Source organism: Neovison vison, chromosome 9 (genome assembly GCF_020171115.1).
Source record: "Neovison vison isolate M4711 chromosome 9, ASM_NN_V1, whole genome shotgun sequence".
NCBI lineage: Eukaryota > Metazoa > Chordata > Mammalia > Carnivora > Mustelidae > Neogale > Neogale vison.
This window is the reverse complement of record NC_058099.1, coordinates 71,407,085-71,419,508: the sequence shown is the minus strand read 5'-3', so window position 1 is coordinate 71,419,508 and position 12,424 is coordinate 71,407,085. Positions and strand designations below refer to the sequence as shown.

At 38.4% G+C, this 12,424-nt stretch overlaps 1 pseudogene; it reads left to right on the top strand.

Moving 5' to 3' along the window:
• The first annotated feature begins 11,883 nt into the window (after window positions 1–11,883).
• Window positions 11,884–12,054, top strand: LOC122917831 (annotated as a pseudogene).
• The last annotated feature ends 370 nt before the right edge of the window (window positions 12,055–12,424 follow it).

Genomic DNA, 12,424 nt, shown 5'->3' with positions numbered 1-12,424 from the left:
AACATAAGTGTAGTCACCATACAATGTTATATCAAATGTATTGACAAGGTTCCCAATGCTGTACTTTCCATCTCTATGACTTGCTACTTATTTTATAAATAAATGGAATTTTTATATTTATAATTTATATTTATAAATATATATTTATATTTATAAATGGAGTTTTTCACCTTTTAATTCCCTTTATCTATTTACCCATTCTCTTATTCACCTTTCCTCTGGCAACAACCAGTCTGTCCTCTGTATGTGAGTCAATTTATTTTGTTGTTTGTTTATTTGCTTTGTTTTTTAGATTCTACAATTAAGTGAAATCACATGGTACTTGTATTTCTCTGATTTATTTCACTTAACATAATACATTCTAGGGCCATCCCTGTTTTCACAAATTGCAAGATCTGTCTTTTTTATGGCTGAGTAATGCTCAATTGTATATATACATACCACTTTTTTTTTAACACATACCACATCTTTATCCATTCATCTATCAATGGACACAGATTGCTTTTATATCTTGGCTATTATAAATAATACTGCAATAGACACAGGAATGTATATACCTTTTTGAATTAGTGTTTTCATTTTCTTTGGGTAGGTATTCAGTAGTAAAATTACTGGGCCGTATTTCTTTTTTTTTTTTTTAATTATATATTATGTTTTGTATTTTGTTTTATTTAATTTTATTTCCAGTATAGTTAACATACAGTGTCATATTAGTTTCAGGGGTACAATATAGTGATTCAAGAATTCCATTCATCACCCAGTGCTCATCATAATAAGTGCATCCTTAGTCCCACCACCTATTTCATTAATTCTCCCCAACACCCCCTCTAGTAACCATCAGTTTGTTCTCAATAGTTAAGAGTCTGATTCTTGGCTTATCTCTCCCTTTATCTCTCTCTCTTGCTCATTTGTTTTGTTTCTTAAATTTCACATATGAGGAGCACCTGGGTGGCTCAGTGGGTTAAAGCCTCTGCCTTCGCTCCGGTCATGATCCCAGGGTCCTGGGATTGAGCCCTGCATCGGGCTCTCAGCTCAACGGGAAGCCTGCCTCCCCCCACCTCTCTGCCTGCCTCTGTGCTTGCTTGTGATCTCTTTTTGTCAAATAAATAAATAAAATCTTTAAAAAATAATGAATAATGTTTTTCTGAAAATAAATAAATTGAAAAAAAAATCTTAAATAAATAAATAAAATCTTTAAAAAATAAAAAGATGATGGAATTTAATAGGCAATATCATAGCCTCTTAAACTTCCTCTTTAAAAAAAACTCCACATATGAAATATGTGTTTCTTAAATTCCACTGACTGAACTATGTGTTTCAGTTACTGACTTATTTCACTTAACATTATGATGGAACTTTCTAGTTCCATCCATGTCATTGTAAATGAGAAGATTTTATTCTTTTTTATAACTTAATAATATCCCATTGAATATATATCACTTCTTTTTTACCCATTCATCTACTGATGGGCACTTGGGCTGTTTCCATATTTTGATTATTGTAAAAAATGCTGTTATAAACAAAGGGGTGCAGAAGGAGTTAAGATGGTAGAGAAGTAGGGCTACCCTAACTGTCTCATCCCTCAAATACAACTAGATAGTTATCAAATCATTCTGAATGTCCAAGAAATCAACCTGAGATCTGAGAAAACAAATGCTGCAAGTCTACAAGTAGAAGAGTAACCTCTGTTTGAAAGGTAGGAGGTGTGGAGACTTGAATCTGATGTGATATAGCTGAGGATACGGTGGAGGGGAGGGAGGCTATTTAAGAAAGCTACTGCAAATAATTATAAGCAGTGGAGTACAAAATCAGATCTTTCAGAAATCTGCTATGGTGTGGAAAGTGCATGGCTAAGGGTGCTCAGGTGGTGAAATGGGGCAGAACCCCAGGTGTGACAGCATGGTCTAAGGATCCTCAGGGTCTCAACAAGAATGGCTGGTTCCTTAGTGTGGTAGAGTTTCCAGGCACAGGAGAGGGAAAGCTGGCTAAGAACAGGGAGTTTAGGTGCCTGCTTTCTGTTCTGTGTTGCCATAAACTGCATTGGTTGCGTGACCGCTTTCTTGGGATGGGTCCAGCAAAAAAGACAGAAGCATGGTGAGATACCCCTGGGGGAAAGAGTGTGGGTCTTTGGCTGTGGTAATTGCTAAAATTTGGAGTTTTGAAACTCAGTCACATGTCTGAGATAAAAATGTTCAGTCACAGGCTAGGTGAACACAGAGTTCTGATGGGAACTGCAGAGTCAAGAGTGATTGATTGCTTTTCTATGAAGGCTCACTGAAGAGGGGTGCAAATTTCCAGCTTCAGGGCTAGAGAGTGGGGCACAGCCATATTCAGCAAGTCCATCGATGCTTTTGAAGACTCCAGAGCTGATTACACCAAGCCTTGCCTCCCTGAGCAGAGGCACATTTCCACTGGGCTAGTCCACCTGAGAATCAGCCCAACAGGCCCCTCCAAAGAGAAACAATTCACACAAAGTTACTGATCATTGAGGGATGCAAAGCTTCAGTTCTTGGGGAAACAGTATATCTTTGTATTTTTATTCTTTAGCCTTCCAGTATTATTTTTCAGGTATTTTCTTATTTTTCCAATTTCTTTCTATTTTTTTACTTTTTATTTTTACATATACATTGTGGATATATTTATATACATTCCTTTCATTATATTTTATTTGCACACATATGCATATATATTTTTTCTTATTTTGGATTTTAGTTTCTTTTTAAAATTTTATTTTATTTAAATTCCATTAATTAACATATAGTGTATCATTAGGTTCAAGGTAGAGTTCAGTTATTAACCTGTTGCATATAACACCCAGTGTTCATTACACCATGTGTTCTCCTTAATTCCCATCACACATTTACACCATCCCCCAACCACCTCCCGTCCAATAATCCACAGGGGGGTTTTTTGCTACAGTTAAGAGTCTGTTATGGTTGATCTACTTCTCTGAATTCATCTAATTTTATTTTCCCTCCCTTCCTCTATGATACTGCTTTGTTTCTGGAATTCCACATATGAGTGAAATCATATGATAACTGTCATTCTCTAATTGACTAATTTCTCTTAACATAATACCACCTACTTTCATCACATCTTTGCAGATATTAAAATTTCATTTTTTTGATGGCTGAGTAAATATCCCATATATATGTGTGTGTGTGTGTGTGTGTGTGTGTGTGTATGGGATAGAAATATATATATATATATATATATATATATATATGGAATATATACACACAATATTCCATATACATACCACATCTTTATCTATTCATCTGTCAATGGACTTGTGGACTTTTTCCATAGTTTGGCTAATGTGGCTATTGTTGCTATAAGCTATAAGCATTAGGGTGCAGGTTTGACTATTCATGTCTTCCACCCTATTTCTTGACCAGATTTTTTTTTGGGGGGGGGGTGTTGAGTTTGATAGGTTCTTTATAGATCTTGGACACTAGCCCTTTATCTGATATGTCATTTGCAAATATCTTCTCCCACTCTGTAGGTTGTCTTTCAGTTTTGCTGTTTCCTTTGACATCCAGAAGCTTTTAGTCTTGATGAAGTCCTAAGAGTTCATTTTTGTTTTTGTTTCCCTTGCCTGTGGAGATGTGTCTAGCAAGAAGTTGATGCGGCCAAGCTCAAGGATATTGCTGCCTGTGTTCTCTAAGATTCTGACGGATTCCTGTCTCACATTGAGTTCTTTCATCCATTTTGAGGTTAGCTTTGTGTATGGTGTAAGAGAATGGTCTAGTTTCACTTTTCTATATGTGGCCGTCCAATTTCGCCAACACCATTTGTTGAATAGAGTGTCCTTTTTTCACTGGATATTGCTTCCTGCTTTGTTGAAGATAAGTTGACCATAGAGTTAAGGGTACATTTCTGGGCTCTCTATTCTGTTCCATTGATCTATGTGTCTATATTTGTGCCAGTACCATGCTGCCTTGATAATTACAGCTTTGTAATACAACTTGAAGTCAGGCATTGTGATACCCCCAGCTTTGCTTTGCTTTACTGACATTCCTCTGGCTATTTGGGGTATTTTCTGGTTCCATAAACGTTTTAGGATTATTTGTTCCAGCTCTGTGAAAAATTGTGGTGTTGTTTTAATAAGGATTGCATTGAATATGTGGTTTGTTCTGAGGAGCATAGACATATTAACAATATTTATTCTTCCAATCCATGAATGTGGAATGCTTTTCCATCTCTTTCTGCCTTCCTCAATTTCTTTTCTAAGTGTTCTTTAGTTTCTAGATCCTTGACTACTTTTGTTAGGTTTATTCCTCGATGTCTTATGGTTTTTGGTGCAATTGTAAGTGGAATCAATTCCTTAATTCCTATTTCTTCAGTCATATTGTTAGTGTATAGAAATGCAATTGATTTATGTGTATTGATTTTATATTCTGTTACATTGCTGAATTCCTGAATCAGTTCAAGGAATTTCGAGGCGGAATATTTTGGGTTTTCCACATAAAGTGTTATGTCATCTGTGAAGAGAGAGAGTTTGACTTTTTTTTTTGCCAATTTGAATCCCTTTTATTTCTTTTTGTTGTCTGATTGTTGAGACTAGGACTTCTGGTACTATTTTGAAGAACAGTGGTGAGAGTGGGCATCCTTGTCATTTTCCTGACCTTAAGGGAAGAACTCTGTTTTTCTCCACTGATAATTATATTCTCTGTGGGCTTTTATATATGCCTTTTATGATAATTAGTTATATTCCTTCATGGACCCCACACTTCAGTGCATCCTTAGGGAAAAGCAATCACTTTTGTATGCACCAACTCTGTAGACTTTGGGGTGCACACCACACCAATCTGCCTGGAGAAGGAAGCGGGGTCTCACTGCAGTTCTGCCACTTGCTGGACCCTGCTTGGAGAGCGGTCACCCAATCATGCTGCAGTTTACAGTTTATGACAACACCTAATTGAGTGTCCACTCTGGGCCTCACTAATTGTAGCCTTCTTCCCCACTCCAATGCTTGGGAATTCTGGCACATTCAGTCATCCCCATTCTTTCTGTGACCCTGGGGATCCTGAGACCACACTGTCCCACCAAAGATTCTGCCCCCACTTTGCCACCTGAGCACCTTTCAGACATAGATGTCTCCCACAGGAGCAGACTTTTAAAAGTTCTGATTTTGCACTTCAATGCTATATCACTTTCTAGTAGCCAGATTACAGAGGCTTCCTTCCCCTCACAGCTTACCTTCCAATATATCCTCTCAGAATCACTTCTTCACACCTCCTACCTTGCAACAAGTGAGTCGTTTTTCTATTTGTAGAACTCTAGCAATTCTTTTCTTAGATCTCAGGTTGAATTCACAGGTGTTCAGAATAATATGAGAGATATCTAGCTAAATTCAAGGACCAGATGATATTATATTCCCTTACTCTTCCACCATCTTCCCCCTCTTCCCAAAGCAATTCTTAAAAAGAAAAGTACAGCTGAAGGCATTACAATTCCAGATGTCAAGCTGTATTACAAAGCTGTAGTCATAAAGATAGCAAAAACAGAACAAAACAAAAACAAACAGACACACAGATTAATGGGACAGAATAGAAAAACCAGAAATGATACAATGGTATCATCAACTAGTCTTTGACACAATAGGGAAATATATCTAATGGAAAAAAGAGTCTTCAACAAATGGTATAAGGAAAACTGGACAAAACATATAAAAGAATTTGAAACTGGACCATTTTCTTACACCACACACAAAAATTAATTCAAAATGGATGAAATACCTAAATGTGATACAGAAGCCCATCAAAATCATTAAGGAGAACACAGTTACTGACCACTTTGATCTCCCCTATAGGAACTTCTTATTAGACACCTCTCCAGAGGCCAGGGAAACAAAAGCAAAAATGAATTACTGGGACTTAATCAAGATAAAAACTTCTGCACAAGAGAAGCAAGATGGCAGAGGAGTAGCAGACTGAAAATGACATCAAATATCAGGAGTTCAGCTAGATAGATACCAAACCATTCCAAACACCTAAAAATGCAACAGGAGATAAAAATCAACCACTTTCTGAAAGCTAGGAAGTGTGGAGAAGTGAATCCAAAGTGATGGGAGGTTAGGCTGCAGGGGGGAGGGGCTTGCTCCCAGCAAGTGGTGGATCAGTGGAGCACAAAATTGAACTTTTAGAAGTCTGCTCCACTGAGGGACATTGCTCCAGAGGCTAAGTGGGGGTGAAGCACTTGCAGGAAGAGTGTGGTCTCAGGTCCTGTGGTGTCACAGAAAAATTGGGGGTGTCTGAGTGTGGCAGAGAAGCCAAGTGTCAGAGCAGGGAAACTGGCTGCAGAGACAGAGCTGAAGAGTGAGCTTTCAGATTAGGGTTACCGTAAGTCATGATCCAAGAAACAGTCGGGCCCTGCTCTTCAAGCAGGGACCCCACAAGTGACAGACCTGGGGAGACTCACCTTCCTGCTATGGGAAGTGCAGGGAGGTAGGAATCTGCTGGGTTTGGAGACTCCAAATGGGGCTGTGCGCCAGAGAAAAATGCTCGGTCACAGGCCAGGTGAGCTCAGAGTGTGGCCAGAGACCAGGGAGACAGAAGTGATTGACAGCTTTTCTCTGAGGGCACTCTGAGGAGTGGGGTCCTGAGCTTTCCACTCCTCTGGGCCAGAGATTGAGAGACCACCATTTTCATTCCCTCCTCTATGGAAAGTGTTCAGGGAACAAAAGCTCCAAGAGCCAACTTGAGCAGATTTCTTAGCCCGGTCTCTGGCAAGGGCAGTGTAATTCTATTTCGGGAAAAGACATTCGAGAATCACTGCAACAGGCTCTTCCCACAGATCAGCAAGAAAGCAAGCCAAGAGAAAACTCCCCAGTCAAGGAGACAGCTGAACTCCAGAGCTAGGGGAAAGCAAAGCATAGAATTCATGGCTTTTCCCCCATGATCCTTCAGTCTTGCAAAGTTAAATTTTTTCATTTTATTTTTAATTTTTGTTTTTTCTTATTTTTTTATTTTTTTCTCATTCTATTTTTTAACTTTTCCTCTTTTAGTGTTTTTAAACTAGTTTATCTTAACAATATCTTCCTTAAGAAAATCTTTTTAAACCTTCACTGTTATAGTAATATTTTATTCCGTAATTGTATTTAACCTTATTTTTTGCATACATACAGTTATTTTTTCTAAAATATTTGGGATATAATTTCTTCTAATAGATCAAAATATACCCTAATCTAGCACATGGCTTTGTTCTAATCTCCAGCCTGAGCACAGTCCCTCCTCTTTTTTTTTTTGAACAATTTAACTTATCAATTCCTTTTTTAGAACTTTTTTTCCCCCAATTTATTTATTTTCAGAAAAACAGTATTCATTATTTTTTCACCACACCCAGTGCTCCATGCAAGCTGTGCCCTCTATAATACCCACCACCTGGTACCCCAACCTCCCACCCCCCCGCCACTTCAAACCCCTCAGACTGTTTTTCAGAGTCCATAGTCTCTCATGGTTCACCTCCCCTTCCAATTTACCCAAATTCCCTACTCCTCTCTAACGCCCCTTGTCCTCCATGCTATTGGTTATGCTCCACAAATGAGTGAAACCATATGATAATTGACTCTCTCTGCTTGATTTATTTCACTCAGCATAATCTCTTCCAGTCCCGTCCATGTTGCTACAAAAGTTGGATATTCGTCCTTTCTGATGGAGGCATAATACTCCATAGTGTATATGGACCACATCTTCCTTATCCATTCATCCGTTGAAGGGCACCTTGGTTCTTTCCATAGTTTGGCGACTGAGGCCATTGCTGCTATAAACATTGGGGTACAGATGGCCCTTCTTTTATTTATTTATTTATTTATTTATTTTTCAGATGGCCCTTCTTTTCACGACATCTGTGTCTTTGGGGTAAATACCCAGGAGTGCAATTGCAGGGTCATAGGGAAGCTCTATTTTTAATTTCTTGAGGAATCTCCACACTGTTCTCCAAAGAGGCTACACCAACTTGCATTCCCACCAACAGTGTAAGAGGGTTCCCCTTTCTCCACATCCTCTCCAACACATGTTGTTTCCTGTTTTGTTAATTTTGGCCATTCTAACTGGTGTAATGTTTTTGTCATTCAATGTTTTTTTTTTTTTTCTTGGAGTCTTTAAAAAATTTATTTATTTATTTATTTATTTTCAGAAAAACAGTATTCATTATTTTTTCACCACACCCAGTGCTCCATGCAAGCTGTGCCCTCTATAATACCCACCACCGTGTACCCCAACCTCCCACCCCCCGGCCACTTCAAACCCCTCAGATTGTTTTTCAATGTGGTTTTAATTTGAATCTCCCTGAGGGCTAATGATGATGAGCATTTTTTCATGTGTCTGATAGCCATTTGTATTTCTTGATTGGAGAAGTGTCTGTTCATATCTTCTGCCCATTTTTTGATGTGTTTGTCTGTTTCGTGTGGGTTGAGTTTGAGGAGTTCATTATAGATCCTGGATATCAACCTTTTGTCTGTACTGTCATTTGCAAATATCTTCTCCCATTCCGTGGGTTGCCTCTTTGTTTTTTTTTGACTGTTTCCTTTGCTGTGCAGAAGCTTTTGATTTTAATGAAGTCCCAGAAGTTTATTTTCGCTTTTGTTTCCTTTGCCTTTGGAGACGTATCTTGAAAGAAGTTGCTGTGGCTGATATCAAAGAGATTACTGCCTATGTTCTCCTCTAAGATTCTGATGGATTCCTGTCTCACGTTGAGGTCTTTTATCCATTTTGAGTTGATCTTTGTGCACGGTGTAAGAGAATGGTCGAGTTTCATTCTTCTACATATAGCTGTCCAGTTTTCCCAGCACCATTTATTGAAGAGACTGTCTTTTTTCCACTGTATATTTTTTCCTGTTTTGTCGAAGATTAATTGACCATAGAGTTGAGGGTCCATATCAGAACTCTCTAACCTGTTCCACTGGTCTATGTGTCTGTTTTTATGCCAGTACCATGCTGTCTTGGTGATCACAGCTTTGTAATAAAGCTTGAAATCAGGTAAGGTGATGCCGCCAGCTTTATTTTTGTTTTTCAACATTTCCTTAGTGATTCAGGGTCTCTTCTGATTCCATACAAATTTTAGGATTATTTGCTCCAGCTCTTTGAAGAATGCCGGTGGAATTTTGATCGGAATGGCATTAAAAGTATAGATTGCTCTAGGCAGTATAGACATTTTAACAATGTTTATTCTTCCGATCCAAAAGCATGGAATGGTCTTCCATCTATTTGTGTCTTCTTCAATTTCTTTCATGAGTGTTCTGTAGTTCCTCAAGTACAGAACCTTTACCTCTTTAGTTAGGTTTATTCCAAGGTATCTTATGGTTCTTGGTGCTATAGTAAATGGAATCGATTCTCTAATTTCCCTTTCTGTATTTTCATTGTTAGTGTATAAGAAAGCCACTGATTTCTGCACATTGACTTTGTATCCTGCCACGTTGCTGAATTGCTGTATGAGTTCTAATAGTTTGGGGGTGGAGTCTTTTGGGTTTTCCATATAAAGAATCATGTCATCTGCGAAGAGAGAGAGTTTGACTTCTTCATTACCAATTTGGATACCTTTTATTTCTCTCTGTTGTCTGATTGCTGGTGCTAAGACTTCTAATACTATGTTGAACAAGAGTGGTGAAAGTGGGCATCCTTGTCTTGTTCCTGATCTCAATGGGAAGGCTGCAAGCTTTTTCCCATTGAGGATGATATTAGCTGTGGGTCTTTCATAGATAGATTTGATGAGGTTCAGGAATGTTCCCTCTATCCCTATACTTTGAAGCGTTTTAATCAGGAACGGATATTGGATTTTGTCAAATGCTTTTTCTGCATCAATTGAGAGGACCATGTGGTTCTTCTCTCTTCTCATATTAATTTGTTGTATCACATTGATTGATTTGCGAATGTTGAACCATCCTTGTAGCCCAGGGATGAATCCCACCTGATCATGGTGGATAATCTTTTTAATGTGCTGTTGGATCCTGATGGCTAGGATCTTGTTGAGAATCTTAGCATCCATATTCATCAGTGATATTGGTCTGAAATTCTCCTTTTTGGTAGGGTCCTTGCCTGGTTTGGGGATCAGGGTAATGCTGGCTTCATAGAAAGAGTCAGGAAGTTTTCCTTCTGCTTCAAGTTTTTGAAACAGCTTCAGGAGAATAGGTGTTATTTCTTCTTTGAAGGTTTGGTAGAATTCCCCAGGGAATCCGTCAGGTCCTGGGCTCTTGTTTTTTGGGAGGTTTTTGATCACTGATTCCATCTCGTTATTAGATATCGGTCTATTCAGGTTGTCGATTTCTTCCTGGCTCAATGTTGGTAGTTTATATTTTTCCAGGAATGCATCCATTTCATCTAGGTTGCTAAACTTATTGGCATATAACTGTTCGTAATAACTTCTGATGATTGTTTCTACTTCCTTGGCGTTAGTTGTGATCTCTCCCTTTTCATTCATAATTTTATGAATTTGGGATTTCTCTCTTTTCTTTCAGATTAGTGTAGCCAGTGGCTTATCGATCTTATTGATTCTTTCAAAAAACCAGCTTCTAGTTTCATTGATACGTTCTACTGTATCTCTGGTTTCTCCCTCATTGATGTCAGCTCTAATCTTGATGATTTCCCTTCTTATGTGTGGAGTTGGTTTCATTTGTTGTTGATCCTCCAGTTCTTTAAGGTGTAGAGACAGCTGGTGTGTTCTGGATTTTTCAATTTTTTTGAGCAAGGCTTGGATGGCTATATATTTTCCCCTTAGGACCGCCTTTGCTGTATCCCATAGGTTTTGGACCAAAGTGTCTTCATTCTCATTGGTTTCCATGAATTGTTTCAGTTCTTCTTTGATCTCCTGGTTGATCCAAGCATTCTTAAGCAAGGTGGTCTTTAGCTTCCAGGTGTTTGAGTTCCTTTGGAACTTTTCCTTGTGATTGAGCTCCAGTTTCAAAGCATTGTGATCTGAGAATATGCAGGGAATAATCTTAGTCTTTTGGTATCGTTTGAGTCCTGATTTGTGACCCAGTATGTGGTCTATTCTGGAGAAGGTTCCGTGTGCACTTGAGAAGAATGAGTATTCTGCTGTTTTAGGGTGGAATGTTCTGTATATATCTATGAGGTCCATCTGGTCCAATGTGTCATTCAATGCTCTTGTTTCTTTATTGATTTTCTGCTTCGATGATCTGTCTAATTCTGAAAGAGGCATGTTAAGATCTCCTACGATTAGTGTATTCATATCAATATGACTCTTTATCGTGATTAACAGTTTTCTTAAGTAATTGGCTGCTCCCATATTGGGAGCATAGATATTTACAATTGTTAGATCATCTTGGTGGATAGTCCCTTTAAGGATTATGTAGTGTCCTTCTGTATCTCTGACTACAGTCTTTAGTTTGAAGTCTAATTTATCTGATATGAGAATCGCTACCCCAGCCTTCTTTTGAGTCCCATTGGCATGAAAGATGCTTCTCCACCCCTTCACTTTCAGTCTGCGTGTATCTTTAGGTTCAAAATGGGTCTCTTGTAGACAGCATATGGATGGGTCCTGTCGTTTTATCCAATCTGCAACCCTGAGCCGTTTTATGGGTGCGTTTAGGCCATTCACATTGAGAGTGATTATTTTTTTCCAATTTATTTATTTTCAGAAAAACAGTATTCATTATTTTTTCACCACACCCAGTGCTCCATGCAAGCCGTGCCCTCTATAATACCCACCACCTGGTACCCCAATCTTGTTGAGAATCTTAGCATCCATATTCATCAGTGATATTGGCCTGAAATTCTCTTTTTTGGTAGGGTCTTTGCCTCGTTTGGGGATCAGGGTAATGCTGGCTTCACAGAACGAGTCTGGAAGTTTTCCTTCTGGTTCAATTTTTTGAAAGAGCTTCAGGAGAATAGGTGTTATTTCTTCTTTGAAAGTTTGATAGAATTTAGCTTTGTGCAGTGGCAGTATCATAGCCAATGTGGTTTATCCGAGGCACGATTACTGCTAATTGAAAGTTTGATAGAATTCCCCAGGGAATCCGTCTGGCCCTGGGCTCTTGTATTTAGGGAGGTTTTTGATCACTGATTCAATCTCGTTACTAGATATCGGTCTATTCAGGTTGTCCATTTCTTCCTGGTTCAATTTTGGGAGTTTATAGTTTTCCAGGAATTCATCCATTTCATCTAGGTTGCTTAGCTTATTGGCATATAACTATTGATAACAACTTCTGATGATTGTTTCCAGTTCTTTGGTGTTAGTTGTGATCTCTCCCTTTTCATTCATAATTTTATGAATTTGGGTTTTCTCTCTTTTCTTTTGGATTAGTGTGGCCAATGGTTTATCGATCTTATTGATTTTTTCAAAAAACCAGCTTCTAGTTTCATTGATACGTTCTACTGTATCTCTGGTTTCTACCTCATTGATCTCAGCTCTAATCTTGATGATTTCCCTTCTTATGTGTGGAGTTGGTTTGATTTGTTATTTATTC